The sequence below is a fragment of the Eubalaena glacialis genome, chromosome 8 (genome assembly GCF_028564815.1).
Source record: "Eubalaena glacialis isolate mEubGla1 chromosome 8, mEubGla1.1.hap2.+ XY, whole genome shotgun sequence".
Classification (NCBI taxonomy): Eukaryota; Metazoa; Chordata; class Mammalia; order Artiodactyla; family Balaenidae; genus Eubalaena; species Eubalaena glacialis.
The window spans coordinates 65,758,344-65,775,579 of NC_083723.1; the positions used below are offsets into that span (position 1 = coordinate 65,758,344).

General features: G+C 41.4%; 1 protein-coding gene across 12 annotated transcripts in view; it reads left to right on the forward strand.

The window, feature by feature from the left end:
* The first annotated feature begins 2,499 nt into the window (after nt 1-2,499).
* The window catches only part of ICA1 (islet cell autoantigen 1), a 142,621-nt gene continuing 127,884 nt past the window's right edge, over nt 2,500-17,236 (forward strand). For 5 of the 12 annotated variants that reach the window (XM_061198531.1, XM_061198537.1, XM_061198533.1 and 2 more), the window contains exon 1: nt 2,872-3,004. The gene's annotated coding sequence lies outside the window, so the exon portion shown is untranslated. Of the gene's footprint in view, nt 2,642-2,867; nt 3,005-17,236 lie in introns of those variants that run through there. The other 7 variants (XM_061198532.1, XM_061198534.1, XM_061198538.1 and 4 more) reach the window with 4 other exon arrangements.

Consider the following 17,236-nt stretch of genomic DNA (forward strand, 5'->3'; position numbering starts at 1 on the left):
TATACCTTTAAACAATATTGCTTTGCTAAGAATGGTGGGATAGAAGGAGAGGAGGGCAACACCCCGAGGACCTAGTAGAGGCCACACAGCATTGGACAGCCTACTTTCCAATTCTTTTAAGGTGAGAGAAAATAATCTCTATCTCATTTAATCCACTGTTACTCTGCGTCTCTGTTAATGGCAGCCTAACACAATTCCTAATTCATGTGGTCCTGTTAACACATCTGGAAACTGGAAAGCCCTCAAAAAAATCATTGAATATGTACGGATTTTTTCTGTGGAAAAGTTTCTTTGTGATCCTGTTACACTCGGGAAAATGCACATTATTTCTTTCACAATTTAAGATTCCATCATTCAATAGCCGTTCTCTTCTTAGAAATTGTTTCCGGTTCTCACTAGCACCTTGTGGGTGCTCTGCAAAATTGAAACAACAACTTGATACCCGGAAACAATGGAAGTGTTACAGATGGAGCAGTTTTTTAAATGGGAAGGAAAAGCACTCACTGTGGTGATGTAGGATGAGCACCAGTTTATTATTTTCTCCCTCAAGTATTATCCCAAATGTTAGGACAACACAAATAATGATGAAAAGTCATTTAAAGCTTTATCTTAAACTCTAGGAGCCCAAGGAATCTCAGTGCCATGTTGACTAGACAGTATCACATGTCTGTTCACTTTTAGACATTGTCTTAGAAACTGCTTTTAGCCTCCATGATAGGTTATTAGACTCATGGCCCAGGTTTCCACCTTGGCCTTTTGTAAGGTAAAAGGAAACCTGAGTAATTAGTTCCATAAATCAGCTTTCTTGCTCACTTCCCCCAGTGCCTGTGTTCTAATTATCTGCATTTTGAGGAGATACTTTGAACACACAAGCAACCTGCCATGCTACTGGCTCTAGATATCTAGATTTGGCTCATTAACAAATGTAAGTATCTGCCACAAAGCCAGCCTTTGATAAATAGGGTTTCTAACACGTTTTCATGTAACTAGTAAATCACCATTGGTGGAAAGGAGAACATTAGAATCAGGAAATGTTGTGATGTATTTCTCTCTCAATGCTGTGATTACTGATTGATACATTCAGCCAACATTTATTGAGCACCTACTATGATAGAAATAGCACTTCATTCTGTTAAAAATAATGTTTCTTTTAAACTCCCTAAACTAGGTTTTAACACATAAGTTAATGGTACTTGGAATCAAATATTTTAAAACAAAATATCTTAATCATCTCTCTTTTGCAAGGAAGGTTCTTTTTCTCATTTTAAAAGGATTTTTTTCCTTTTTTCCTTTTTACAAACAGGATAATCATTTGGCTTGTGTTGTCAACACATTCATTTGAATGCTTCTTGTAAATGCCAAATATATAGGAGCAATGTTTTTCTCTCCCCAAATTTCTCCTGAATCTCAGGTTTTTATCAATTTGCTATTTTGTAGATCCTATTCATCAGTATTTGTTTATTCATAACCATTTCTCAAGGCCTTGATATTTGCTCAGCTCCATATTTTGTGCCCTACTGGGACAGGCTCAAATCCATCTGTGACAAACAGAAGCCTCAAAGAATATATCCAAAGAATAATGTCAACTTTAAAGGTTATATAAATTCCTGGAGCTGTACCATCTTATTACCTTTCTATTAAAATGTCAACATCTTCTCCTATACTTTTTCTCTTTGCATCTTGGTCAGACACCTTTCTACCTTGAGATTAAACTAAATCTCTTGGTTCAGACAACCCTGGATTCAAACTTCTGCTCAACATCCTATTGGCTGAATGCCTTTATGGTACTCTGGGCAGTGTTTTCATCTGTAAAATAGGGATAATACTCTACCCACAGGACCGGGTTGCTGTAAGGTTTAAATGTAAAGTATACAGCATATGCCTGGCACGTAACAAGCAGCCCATTCTTGTCACCTGTGAATTTCAGACTTGTTTGTATCATTACTCAATAATCATCTTTCCTTCCACCCTGTTAAATTGTTTCAATCAGTGACTATTCAATGAACTTTTAAATAAATATATAACATAATCAGGGATGAGTCATAGCACATTGGGACTGCTTTTCCGCATAGATGATTTTAGGAAGCAACTACTCCAACACCTTTTCTTCATGTGATCACTGCAGGGTACTCAAAAAAGAAGGGTTTGGTTCTTTCCCGATAACAAAGAATAAGAGAAGATGAAATTACTATAAGCGTCAGTAACTTAAGTATAAAAGATATATGAATATATGGGAATGAAAGATATATATACATATACAGTTTTTTTTTTCACAGAGCCTTTTTACTTTAAGCCCAAACTTGATTCCCAGGTACAGGGCTCTGTAACTTTTCTTGGCATTGAAGTCATGAAGTCTCCTGTCCTCTAAAGCCACGGCAATCTACAGTGGAAGCAAGCAGCACGCGCTAAGCACAGCACAGTGGGAACCCTGGGGCGTTTGCTGCTGCTCCCACCTGTCGCCCAGGTCATTGTGACGCAAATGCTTTGGACACGTGGAACACCTGCGGGAGAGCAGGGGCGGGGTCACCCTGGGCAGCAGATCCGAGCGGGGTGTACCCCAGGAGATGGGGGTCGAGGAAAGACCCCAGGGAATAGAGAGAGGGAGACTCACTCCCCCCATCCCGGACCCGCCCCAAACAAGGTGAGGCCATCGCCCCCTCCCTTCTCTGGGTCCCTGGGTCTTGCTGGGAGGGGTCGCCCGCCGGGATTCTTCGGAGAGAGAAGCGGGGGGGGGGGGGGGGGGGGGAGACGACGGCGGGGCCCCGGCCCCGGGCGCTCGCGGAGAGGCGAGAGCGCCCGCTCCCCCCGGCCGCTGCGCTGCGCTGCGGCGCTCACGGGTTCCGCCGGCTGCTATTCCGGCTGGCGGCGACCGCCGCAGGAAGAGCCGGTTCCTGCACTCCCTCCGCCCCCTTCCCTCGCCTTCTGCTGACGCCGACGTCAGATGAGGGAGCTGGAGGGACGCTCGGATCGCTGCCGGGAGGCTCCTAGCGGCCGGGGCTCCGAGGTACCTGCCCTACGGGGCCGTGGCGAGGGCGAGCTGGGCGGGCTGCAGGCTGCATTGGGAGACGCCCGGCAGCCGGGGCGGTCGGGGGCCTGGGGCTGCCAGCCCTCCGCGGGCGCCGGTGACAAGCAGGTCGCCTCCTCCTGCCCCCCTATCCCTGTTCGAGAACCGCCGCAGCCCCCTCCCCTTCCCCGCCTCCGCCCTGGGGCCTGGGAAGGTCTGGAGGATGCGCGCGCGCCTGGAGAGCGCGCGTCAGCCCCGGTGGGGCGCGGAGGGAAACGTTCCGCGCTCCAGCCGCATCTGTGGACCCGGCGTGTGCAGCACCCCCTTCCCCGCCCGCCCACCCCACCCCACCCACCCACCCACGCCGTGCCTCGCCTTCCCAACGCCTTCGGCCCCAGGACCCCGAGGTCCCTCCTGGGCAGGGACTTGCGTCCGGGGCTGACTTGTTGACGAGTTCACCTGCCGCGGCTCCTGGTGTTTGCTTTTTCTCTTCCTTTTGCCCATCTTTGGCGGAGGTGGCAGGGAGCAGATGGGGACTCTCTATAACCACTAGTACCGGGAGGCCTGAGCTTGATCTCCCGCGGGCGAAGTGCTCACCAACCTCGGACCCGACTGGAGCGAGAGTCCCTAAGCAGGCCACGTCCTTGCAAACCCTGGCGCGCCCGTTTCCTTTGGGTGTTGCTGACACCGCCTTTCCTGCTTCGCGGCTATCGCAGCTCCCGCTTCCTCTAGAAAGGAACATATCCTGTTACTGCGTCTGCCTTTGCCCGGAACGGCTCCCCATTAACGTTTCCCATTGCCTTTTTACTTGGAGTGCCCCGAAGGCCCCTCAACTTCTCTTTGGGGGTCTTAAAAATAGTGCGTGCGCCCTTTCTCTGGCGAAAGGCATTAACTGGCTGGTTGGGGGAGAGTTATAGTTCAGAAAGGGAATCAGGTTCTCTTCTGTTTAGATAGCATAAAAAATTATCACGAGAAAGGGTGCTGGGTGGCAGCCTTAGTAACTGAGATCTGGTAACTTTATAAAAATTATCAGGGCCTGGAAAATGTACCACCAGCTGGTTTGAAAATGTTATTGAATGTAGGAAGAAACGCACGAAAGGCACTGGCCATTAAGGTCCTACAAATTATGACTCATTGCAAACATGTTCATGTCTAAACATTTCAGTAAAGCCTTGCCAGAAAAATATCAGGTTGGTTTCTGTGGACCTTTAGTTTAGTTTTTCTGAGATCTGAACTGTTCCTTGGGGTGGGGGAATGAAATAGGAAATGCTTATTAGTTTGAAATCAGTGCTCCAGACTCAATTTCTTACCTTCTGTTTAAAACACACATTTTTTTTACTTTTAAGTGAGTTTTCAAACCATTTTTTTTGTTTTTGTTTATTGTTTTAGGTTGCAGTCTTTATTTTTGAAACATCATGTGTAGAGAATACATAAGGGCAAAATCAGCTTATAATGCTTAATACTTCGATTATCATTGGTTTCAGACTGCCATGTATATATTTAATTTAAGGAGATGTAGCTTTCTAATTGGATCTTTTTTGCATTACACAGGTAAAGAGTTGTACTGTTATTAAAGATGAATCTTTAGAAAATGACAGTTAAGCTACTGAATACTCATTATAATAGCAGAGAGACCCAAGGCTAAAAAAACTGACCTTGGACACTCCATCCATAGGGCATTAAATGCTAAAGACACTGGATGGTAAATGCCTAGCAAGTTTATTTTATAGCTGTCCTTCCTTCATTTGGTCCACCTGAGACTCTATCTGACTGCTTTCTCTGAGCATCTTTATTACCACGCACTTCTCTCCACATCAACCTTATGAAAAATATGGAAAATTTTGTTACTCAAAAGAAAACCTTCAAAACTGCTGTATTTTCAGTGTATTTGACTAAACAGTACATTTTTTTTCAGGTGCAGGCAGTTTTATCAGAGGAAGAGAAGTGTGGCAACTGTGAAATGACAAGGCAGGGTAAACCTGTATTGGTGTGAACTTTTAAGTTGTAGAAACCTCATACAGGAGAAGGCGGTGAAGTTAATAGGCCACAAGGATCAGGAAGAATTTTTCCTCTTTATTGGTTGAGCCCCACATCTAGAAGCCTGAGGGTAGGTGGCAACATTTAGGATCAGTGCACCGGCTACTAATGTCCTTTTTATTCCATCTGCACTATCAGATTTATGGGAACCATGGACAAAGATGCTATCTGTATGTTTTTGTCCATGAGGCAACATAGATCACTAATTAATTAACCTCATTCCCATCCTCACCCCCATCCAGAATCTGCCTCAGCAAAACCTTTAACTCAAATACCGATACATACAGGAGGAACATTTTTTTCCTCAAGCTGTCACGTTTTATACCACTATCATATTTAATGCCATGGAGGATGGGCAGAGGACAGGTTTTGGATCTCAATAGAGCAGAATTGGAACCCCAGCTGCAACACTTAATTAGCCATGTGACCTTGAGCAAGTTACTTAAGCTTTTTAGGTCATTACTTCCTTATCCATAGACCAAGAAAATCCACCTTGTGGGGTTGTGGTGGGAATTAGACATAATATATATAAAATGCTTTTCACAGTAAATAGGACTCAAGTAGTAGCAGTAAATTATTCTTTCACATGCTAAACATATGTGCTGTCTATATCTGAAAAGAATGCTCCTGCCTTTCCTCCATGATAAAGAATCCATCCCAGTTGGTTTTGGGTAGTTCAAGTAATATTGGTACCAATACTGAGAGCTTGGGGAATCCATTCCAGTTGGTTTTGAGCAGTTCAAGTAATATTGGTACCAATACTGAGAGCTTGGGCTTTATGAAATCCTCCCTGAAGTTGGGGAATGCAATCTGTGGTCGAGGAATAAAGCAAAGCTAATTTGTTCCAGTGGGGGTAGATCTTCCAAACCCCTGCCACTCAAATGTGATCCACAGACCAGCAACATTGGCTTCCCTGGGGAGCTTGTAAGACATGCAGAATCTCAGCCCGCCCTCCCCCTACCCATGTCCACTGAATAAGAATCTACGTCGTAACAAGATCCCCAAGTGATTCATATGTACATTAAAGTTTGAGAAGCACTGTCCTAACCTGGTATTTATCAAACTTTTGTGTCTGATAGCATCATTTGAAGGCTTGTTAAATGTGGATTCCCAGCCTGGATTCTTCCATCTGCTATTAACATCTCAGGTGGCTCTGATGCTCAGGGTTCTCCCACTAATCTTTACGAAACACTGCATCAAGCTCTTTATCCAGCATAGTGCCCTAAGACGGGCCTTTGCCCTCTTCTTTAACAAAGCATTTTGGCAAACATGATCTTTGATATTCAACCCCCTTTGAGGTAAGTAGGTATTATAATCCCCATTTATCTGCTAAGAAAATTAGGACTACAGGCATGATTTGCCCTGGGTAATGCATATGGTAGAACTGCCTTGAACCTCTATAAATCCTGGTTGACCATGCTTTCACTACTCTAGCATCCAAATTAATGCACTGTAAGTAATTTCAAATACTAATGAATCTCTCCAGGACAGAGATGACTATAAGGCGTTTTATACATTATTTTAAAACAAAACCTTTCTTCTCCGTGACTGTAGGCCAATTATTTAGGATAAGTAACTGATTTTGAGCTTCATCCATAAAATGAGGATGATGTCCACTGGACAGTGTTGTCAGAATAAGCATACTGTGCAGGAAGCATTCATGTCAGTGTCTGAGAAGTGGTAATTCCTCAACTAATGGTAATTACTTGTCTCAGTGTAAACCTAGTGAGAGAATGAGTTCATGGAAAGCTGAGAAAATGGCATTGCTCATGATAGGAAGACTCTCCTCCTAAGTCAGATGATGTCATTCATCAGGCCTTTGGCCAAATCAGAGAAGTGGGGTCACTACTCAGTTTTCAGCAAGCATTTGTTATGTGTGTGTTATATGCCATGCATTGTTCCAGAACTGGGAATCCCAAGACAAGACCCAGACTCTACACTGCTCTGGAGGAGCCTGCAGCCTAGTGAGGGAGATCAAGGGGTCAGGTGACAATTACATTTCAGGAAAAGCAGGGAGGGAATGAAGCCCAGGGCAGAGGCACCCAACCCAGACAGGAGAGAGAGCAGAGAAAACCTGAGAAGATTTGTGGAGGAGGTGACCCTTGAGTTAAGCCTTAAACGGCCAGTAGGAATTTGGCAGGTCAGAAAAGGTTGGGAGTGGAGAGAGAGAGTTCACCACACAGTACCCAGGTATACAAAGGGAAGGAATACTGGCAAATAGTCCTCATGCCTGGAGCCCAGTGTGCATGTGTATCCCTTATTAGCTGAGTGACCTTGGGCAAGTTTGATCACCTGTGAATTGAGAGGCTTAAATGTATTAATCAGGGTAAGCACAGGACTGATTTCAATTATGTGCTGGATAGTCATGGAGAGGCGGTAGAGGTATTAGTAGAAAATAAGGGACTGACATTAAAAAGTCATTAGAAATAGAGGAAATTAAAGAGGTCAATTTTAGAATACATTTAACAGGAAATACATAGAATTAAAAGAGGGTGACTGAAAAAGACAACTGAATGCAATGCATTACTGTGGGTGGGAAACACGAGGTATATGTATTCAGTGATGGACCAATGAATATATAGATAATGGTATATTGCTAGCCCTGAGAGTCTAGACTTGAGAGTGGGAAGTTCCTCTCATTCTGTGGTGTATTTGTACAACGAGTGACTATAAAGTTTTGCAGCTATTTTCCCAGAGCACACATTAAAATCCGTATCATGATCTCTCACACCCACCCACTTCTCTGTTCCCAGAATAGGGCATGGAAACCTAATGGTACGTGGGGGAAATCCAGCCTTCTCTGCATGTTTCTGGGGTAGCGCATCCTAAGCCAGGGACCAAGGAGCTAATTGTGATAAATGGTGCCCCCCCCCCTCTTATGGGTAGGAACGCTGATAGCCGCCAGGAGTCTTCAGCAAGGTTTCGTTGTGCACAAGCACCATGGTGGTAATGGATTTGGGGCTAACACAGCGCCTGAGCCTGTGATTAGGAGAGATTGTTTTTATAGAAACCAAGCCCATTATCCAGTCCCTTTGGTCCAGGAGTAGAGTGGAGTGCTTAGAAACAGGAGTTCAGAAGTCAAAAGCAGCCTTGAATTTACTAGTTGTTGACTTTGGGCAAATTATTTCACCTTTCTAAGCTTTTTTTGTCACTTGCAAAATGGGGTTGTATCCCCTTCTGGTGTGGGCATTAACTCTACGTGCTACACGCGTGTAAAGCGCCCCGTAAATGGTAGCACAAAATTATTGCCCTTTGTCCAGCACATATTTGCTAAAGGCCTACTGTGTTTCAGGTTCTGTGTTTGGTGTAAGGAGGCAAAGATGAACCAGTTAGGGTCCCTGTCTTCAAGGGACTTCCAGGCTAGTGTGGGGCATGCAGATGTCATCAGCTCATCGCAGGAGAATAATGGGAGTGCAAGGCACCACTAGCATCAGTGTGGGGCAGTTAATTCTTCGGTGGGGAGGACAGGAGTGGGAGGCCCCTGGGGAGCAGGAGGGCAGGTGTTGGGTTGGGGAAAACTTAACGGAGGAGGTGACATTTGAGAGTCTTGAAATAAGATGTAAGTTTGGCCAATTGGACAAAGGAGGGGAGGTCATTTCAAATGGAGGGAAACTTTGCAAAGCCTTGAAATGAGATAGTGTATTCAGGAAAGTTCTAGCATTCTGAAATGACCAGAAGGAATAGTTCTGTGTGAGGTAGAGTAAACATTTTTGGAAAGGGGCCAGAATGTGAAGGGGCTTGGGTTTTTTGCTGCTAAGTTTGGACTTTCTCTAGTGACAAGAGAAGGCAATTAAAGCGTTTTAAGTAGGAGAGCGGTATGATTAGATTTGCATATTATAGAAATAGTTCAGACCATGGTGTAAAAGATTGGAGTGGGCAGATACAGGGATGGTTTTGCCTCTGAAGGCCTAGACTAAGCCCTGGCTGTGAATCTAGAAAGGAGAAGATGTATTTAGTAGCCTTTTAGGAGGTAGAATGGAGAGAACTTGGAGACCAGCGGCTAAAGATGAGAAAGAAGTCAAGGTTCCAACTTGGGCCACTCAGTAGATTTTGTGCTGGTAATTAACATAGGGACCACAGAAAGAAGAAACATTTGGGGGTGGAGATGGAGAGAGATCATTTTAGTTTTAGAGGTGCTGAATTTGAAGTGCCTATCGGACATCCAGGTGAAGATGACCATAGGGAAATGGAGATTTAAATACCTCTCCAGAGCACCAAATGCACGTTTTGATCCCCCTACTGTAGTCTCTGGAGAGGTGTTTAATTCTGGAAGTCGTTGGCATACAGCTGTTGGTTGAAGCCACAGAAGTGGATTAAATCACCTAGAGAGAGCAAGTAAAGTGTAATAGAAGACGGCCAAGGTTGGAACCTTGTAGAGCAATGATATTCAAGACTTGCACACAGAGAGAAAGGCGCTAACAAAGGAAACTGAAAAGTTACAAAAGTGTAGAGAGTGTTTTCTGAGAAGTCAAGGAGGGGAGCTTAGTCAAAGGTCAAGTGAGAGGAGGACTTGAGTTGGATTCCTGGTGAAAACCTTTCTCTGGTGTGTTGGAGAAAGGAACCAGACTGTGTGGGCTTAGAAGAACTTTGTGAAGAGAAGGAAGAGGATGGTAACTGGAGGAAGAAACAGGTTGGAGAATATGGGTTGACGGCAGAAAGGGAGGTTGATTAACTTGAAAGAGAAGGGCTAATAGATGGACCAAGGTGGGAAGGGGCAAAAGGGTAAGACCTGTCCCTTCTGAAGAGAAAGGAACAGCAGTGGTTATAGTCATGGTGCTGGATGGTTCCAAAGAAGTGAGTAGTGGTGATGAGGAGTGGAAGCCGTGAGAGAAGGGGCCCAGCACAATGCCCAGGGCCATGATTCCCCACAGAGCATGAGGAGGGAGGCTCGTCATCACCACCCTGGGGATTTTCCTTCTACCTGCTGCTCCCTGAAGGCCAGGAGTTGAGTGTCCTTGTATCTAATACTCTTTCCTCAGTGTTGCCTTAGGCAGCATGGGCATCATTGTGAAGTAGGTAAACTTTGTGTTGGTACCAAACCACTTGCCTCTTTCTGCTTCCTGCTTCTCTCTTCTTTGCACTCCTGACCTGAAGCTCTGTGCCTTTGAGCTACTTCCTGGTGGTTCTACCTGGTATTCTACGTGCCTTACCAGGTATATGTCCAATGGACCTGCCTTTCCTGATTCCCACCAAAATAACTGGTCTTGTGCCTTATTTGCTATTAATAATGGCTAATAATTTATTCACCATTAATAATAACAGCACTATTGCTGCCGTTTATTCCAGTAAACGTCTTCCCTAAGAAAGTAGCAAGAACCTGGAAAAGGGATCTTTTATTAGTTCTCAAATAACATCAAGTAGATGACCCAAGGGTGGCTCTGTTAATTGCGGTACGTGAAAATACAAAGCTCTCTCTTTCTGCCTGCTTCCCTTTGCTGCTGACTTTTATTTAAAGGTCCTCCTCTTGCATCTCCCTCCCCTGCCTGGGCTGCCTTCATCCCTTGCTCTTAAACTAGCCCAAACTCCAACATGATTTAGGGGCCACTACTTTACCAATGGAAGTCCTTGAATCCGTGCCGTTTCCAGAGAAAGGAGCTGTGTTGGTTTGTTTACAGGACCTGTGCACAGCATAGATATTTTATAAACCACGTACTGGTATATGTGCGTTTCAGTAATTTAAAACTAATGAAAAAAGCTTACTCTGTGCCTTGGGAAATTTCCTTCAGTCCTGGGCATCAGTTGGCTCATCTATGAAAGGAGAAGATTGGATTGAATGATCTGCAAGTTCTCTCCTATCTCTGAGTGATCCTGTGGAGGCCTAAGAAATTACTTGATCATCTCTTTAAGAGGCTTTAAATTATGAATTTAACCTTAAAGAAAGAGAACTTTGTAAACAGTAGTATCTCCCAAATTGTTCTGATTGTTGACATTATGCTTATGTGTAATTTCATATAGGTGTCGTCACTACATTCACATTCTTTTTCTTCCTTCACACTTGTAATATTATTAACCATTCATATTTATATATGAATTATGTATATTTCATTTATAAATATATGTATGCATTTTATATTTGTAGGTATTTATATATGTGCATATGTGTGTGTGTATATATATATATATAGAGAGAGAGAGAGAGAGAGAGATTGATTGTCCTTATATTCTCACTTTTGATGGTCTAAAGGTAGTTCATCCACGTCACATAATCATTCCTGTGAATCTGATTTAAAGCAGTATATTTTGCATATAGAGTTGGACCTTTTTAAAGCAACTTATTATGAAAATGTGGATTGTAGCCATTTTGTAGTTCATTTTAAAAGATTATATATACACCTATATATACACATATATGGTCTTTGTATATATACATATACATGTATATAAATAAGATTTTATTTTTGTAATGACATCTCTGACAGGATAATTGTCAGAGATTCTGGGGAGAAAACTGTTTAAAGGTATTTATATTTGTACAGAATATTGATGACCTGAGTTACGGAATTAATTTTTAGCTGTTTGCTGCTTTGTTTAATGCCTTAGACCAAGGCTGTCCAATAAAAATATAAGGGCAGCCACATGTGTAATTTAAAACATTCTAGGAGGCATATTGAAACAACTGAAAAGAAGCAGGGGGAATTAGATGATATACTTTTGTAACCCAATATATCCAAAATATTATTCAACATAAAATATAAAAATACATATATAAAATATAAATAAGAATGAACATAATTAAATATAACATATAATATGTAAATATATATTTATATACAATAGAGCAATATAGTTATATAAAATTTAAATATACATATATATCAATATAAAATACATATAATTTTATCAACATAAAATATAAATGAGTATAAAATATAAATTTCTTAATAGATATTTTACTTTGGGGGGGTTACTAAGTCTGCAGATTATAGTGTGTGTTTTACTTGAAAGCATATCTGATTTCAAACTAGCCATATTTCAAGTGGCTGATGTATTGGACATCACAGTCTCGGATGAGAAAGTTAGTTTATCTCAGATTAATCTTTCATAAAAAAATTTTATCCCAATTATAAAATGCAGTTTTAAAATTTAATTTAAGGAAAACATGTATTCCCATCATTTAATAATGTTCTATGCTGGCAGTTGAAGGCTCTAGTATTTCTTGACAGAAGTTGATTGAGACCGTGGTCTGACTAGGGTGTTCCTTCATTCTTCACCTTGTGAGATTAAGCTTTTAGAGAAAAAGCCACTGTAAGTACCAGAGATTAAAATCCATATGTATGCTAAATTTGAATTGACATTTGAAAGTTACATAAACCAACCTAAATAAAATCAAAGGTGAATATAATTTATACAGCAAGCGTTTTTAAAAATCCTTTCTTTAGCAAAGATACCCTATTTGTTCTTTTTCTGTTTCCAGTCTTCTAATCCATTTCGTATTATTTGCTCTTTTAGATTTCCTTGAGATTTGTTGTGTTCAGTGCCAGCCTCTTCATTACTACCATCATGATTTTTGTTGTAGCACAAAATTCACCCTCACTCCTCCTTTGCAAGCAGGGCTGTAAGCAAGAGAAAGAAGAGCAAGACCTAGATTGTGCCCCTTGTGAGCAATTTGAGTTTGCGGTTTATTTTGATTTTAGTTTGTTTCGTGGGGACATAATATATTTAACTAATATTAATGTTAAGGAGGAAAGCCTTTTAGAGAATACATTGGCTTTTTTTTAAAGTTTCTTCAAATATGGGATGCTATATTTGACATTTTCCTTTGAGAGACATCTCGAAGAGACTCAGGAAAGCACCAGGTTGCTAATCGGCTGATGAGTGTTTCAGTCCCAGAATTCCTCCTCATAAACTTGATCTTTAACCTGATCTTGGAAAAGTCTCTCTTTCTAGAAACCCAATTTCCTTATCTTTAAAAAGGAAGATGTTGTGTTCATTATCTCTAAGTTTTCTCTTAGATATAAATGTCTCTGAAAATAATTAAAATTAGCTTTATGGTTTTGTGACTGAGGGCATCCTAGATGTCAGCTAGCCTAGTCTACTGTTTTACAGTTGAGCCAAGTGAGGCCAGATAGTGAAGTGACTTGGAGGAGGGACAGATTTGTGGCATGGTCATGGGTTTACCGGATTTTATATTGAGCAGCATATTGGGAGACAAGTTATACTGGCGTTAAAAATATTTACTTCAGGATGTGATTTTAATAGAGTTAGGGAGTTATTAAGCTTAATTAATGCCTGTATATAATACTTGAGCTGTTTTCAAATGTGAACGATCATTTAAAAATATCCTAAGCCCCAGTTCATTAACAGAAAATGCAAATTTTTATAGTGACTTGCATGTGTAGGGTTTAAATAAAAACTCATCTATCTTTTAGCTGCCTTGAATAAGGTTAGAATTCTGCTTTCCTCCTGTAGGATTTGCTGACTCACAAAATTAAAGCATGACTCATAAAATTAAATCATGATGGTGTTTCACATTTGCTTGTGAATTTATGAAATGTCAAAAATCATTTGCAGGAGACCCAAACTCAGCTAGAAACAGAATCCATTTAAAGTTATATGGAATGCTCAAGTAGTCATAACCCTATCAAAATCTGAAAAGGAAGGCTGTGTGATATCTGAGACATAGAAAAACACCCATAAAAGCTAGTCAAAATCACATTACTTTAATTAATGTTTAGCTTTTGAAAGTATAGAAGATAATTCAACTTCCCACCTTCCACAGGGATCTCTCTTTATCAACTACGTGTGAACACAGTTTGGTGAATCAAGATTGAAATAATAATAATAATAAATATAGTTAATTATGCCTGGAGGAATTGTTTTAGTTTTTCCTCCCCATTTCTACTGAAACCATTTAAATATTTATATTTAAAACACTTTTCCTTCTCTACATGGGAAATTATAAAAATCATTATAGACATAAGAGAAAGTGACTAGAGGTAAACTTCTGGGGAAAAAAAGATGAAAAATACATTGAACAAAATATAAAGTACAAACATAAATTATTTTTTAATGTGGCACCTAGAACCTCTGACAAATGTGTGTTTCTTCTATTCATTTGGCAAGTCATCAGGAGCCTGTATCTGAGCCCTGGCTCTGAAGCTGATTTGCTTTGCTCTCTCTGGATCACAGGTTCCCCAATTTAAAAGGAAGGGGCTTCATTCCGTTGTTTTCTCAACTCCTTCTAGGCTCTAAATTATACAGCTTATATTAGTTCTGAGGTTATGCATCAGAGAAACAAAACCCACTATTGAAAACTGGTAATATTTCTAGATGAAGTTGATCTCTGAGAAAACGGAAAGATGGAATGAGGAGAAAATTATATAAATTAGTATCCTGCAACTGGAAGCTAAACCCAAGAGACCTGCCACAGGCATCCCAACATTTGTTACGGAAAGTCAATTAGGAACTCTAGCAAAGACAGGACATAGAAGGTTACCACTGCATTTGAAATAGCATCAAATGTCTACCCTCCAGGAGAGACTGGTCCCCATGTGTCCCCGGTCACAGCTCCTGTTCTTCAAGTTCTAGGAATGCACAACTGCTTACAGTTGGTTGCACACACACACCGTGCAGTTCTACTGTGGAAGCAATTTGTTCATTGCTTTCCCTCTGCCTGGTATAATACCCTCCCCACATATCCACACACACTCCTACCCTTCCCCTGACCAGCAACTACTGATTCTTAGAATCCCAGCCCAGAAGCTATGTAGGAAGCCAGCTCGGTGCCCTGACTTCTTTGTTCGTCTAACCCTGGGCACCTTCCTCATCCATGGCACTTCTTCCCCATCACAGGCAGCACTTGGCATCCCCTGACTTCAGATTCTCCTGTTCACTTATATACAAATAGCCCCAAAAGTCTATGGCAAATAGTGATGTGTAATTTTATAGAGGTTTAGTTTTAAAGAATTATTCTGTATTTCATCAAATATAAGAAACCATTGCTTATAAGCTCTTTTACCATTTTATGTTCCATGAAGAAAGAAAAATGACTGCCAAACAGTTGACAAGGTATCAATTATACGACACATCCTGGTTTCAGGAAGGTTGGAATGTGAACAGATTTGCACCTTGGATTCAATGACATGTGGTGCCATGAAGCTGGTGTTTGGGAATGAGTGATTTTACTATGGGATGATTCAAACATACCCCCATGCACCCACATCACTGTAAGACTCTGTTCTGTTCTCTTGAAAAGTGTTTCTTTTGGGGGGAAAAATGGCCCACTTCCCAAAGAAAGCTAAATGCTGGTGTGCACAACAGAACTGAAGTGCTCTAAGATGGTGACAATTTTTAGTTAGAAAATAGAGATTTTTGAATAAATTAGACAAATGACAAATTTGGCTGTGGCTCCGATCTGCAATTCAAGAGAATCCACCATATGCTCAGTACAGATATAGGAAAAAGGGATTCTGGACTCAGTTTCAGCTAGTACTCCAACTAATAGAAAACCTGCTCACTGAGGGAAAAGAAAAACCTACTCCTAAAGTTGGAAAGGTAATTAATTTGAGGCATGAAACTGCATAAGAAACAGGACACACTCAGGAAATGTGAGTCAAGAGGAGGCTTACTGAAATATTTTTGTGGGTTGAGAATATTGATATGGTGAAATATAACTACTCATCTTACCTTTACTCTGAGTAAGCGTTGGCTCAAGAATTTTAGACTCTTTGCATAATTCAAATGTAATCAGAGGTACCATCAACTAACTCCATAAACTCATAGAGAAGTGTTCTGGGCCGGAACAAATGTTCAGTGCAGCTGAAGGCAGCCTGTATGGAATGAAAATACTTTGCCATGTTACATTTCCAAGGAGGAAAATCCAGTATCAGGGTTGGAGGCAGCCACCGACAGACTGACTCCTCTTTGTAGCAATGCATCAAACTTTGTTTGAACCAGGCTTGCTTTAGTGTTCTATGAACCTTGGGGTATTTGGAAAAAACTTTTGCTTATGTATTGACCAACCAGTGTGTTCAAAATGGCTTTTCAATGGCTATTGGAAATAAAAACAAATGGGACAGTTGTGGTCTGTCCACATGGGTGGATAAAATTGAAGACTCAACATACCAAGCATGAAGAAAAGCATAGAGGAGACTGATCATAATGACTGCACAGAACCCCTGTAGAAAATCTGAACAAAGTATCCCTCCTCCCTCTTCTCCCAGTTTTCCCCACATGGCGAGATGGTCTCGCAACCACACGTGTGTGTCAGAGAACAGCTCCTGGTTTTAATACCTGGCCTCGGATCCTGAGGTGGAAGTATTACAATCCCATCACGGTGCAGCCTGGGAAAGTCTAAGAGGATTAGGTCGGTTGTCTTAGTGTCACCCAAGAAGATGGTGCTGGCCTCAGCAGCAGTCCCACCTCTGAGTAGGGAGACATCTTTCCCCTTTATTACTTGTCTTAGACATAGAACCTGCTTCTCACTCACTCATCCTCCCACCCTCAGGGTTGCTACATCACAATTAGGAACTAACTTTTCATTGATCTATTAACTCTTGGGCCCGTACTTCTTTGAGTAGGTCTTAAATATTATTGGCTCATCTGCTTTGTCCCCAGGGAGACAGAATTTAGTGAAACACAAACATTCATGTGGTCAATTCATGCTGAATTTAACAATATTGGTGCTTTTCTTTTTCTTATCATGGGACTCACAGTCCGTGAGCAACTTGATACTTGCTCTTCCTTACCTGTCTCCTAAGGTAAGGTGACCACAAGTAGAACTTTAGGAAGTCTTCTCTGTGCCATTAACAACCTTGAGACCTGATACCATTCATTTTGGGCTTCTTTCATAAGTGCTTTGTGGCAGAAGTGGAGAAATAGCTTCCTCTGCAGAATCGTGAATTGAAGTATTAGCTAATCATAGGCTTTATTGTATTTTAAAGGGAAAATGATATTTTTACAGCAGAATTTACAAATTTGGGGATACATGAAGATCTTTTTATATGTCTCTTGCAAATGTCAAGAGTCTCTTGGATCTAGAAATTATGTTTATATACGTCTGTCTTTCCTGCTCAGCCTGCACTGTCCGATATTATAGCCAATAACCACATGTAGCCTTTGAGCATTTAATGTGGCTGGTCTCAATGGAGATGTACTATAAGTGTAAAATACATACCATATTTCAGACTTGATACAAAATCATGAATGCAAAATATAGTTAGTAATTTTTTAATTGATTGCCTGTTGAAATAATAT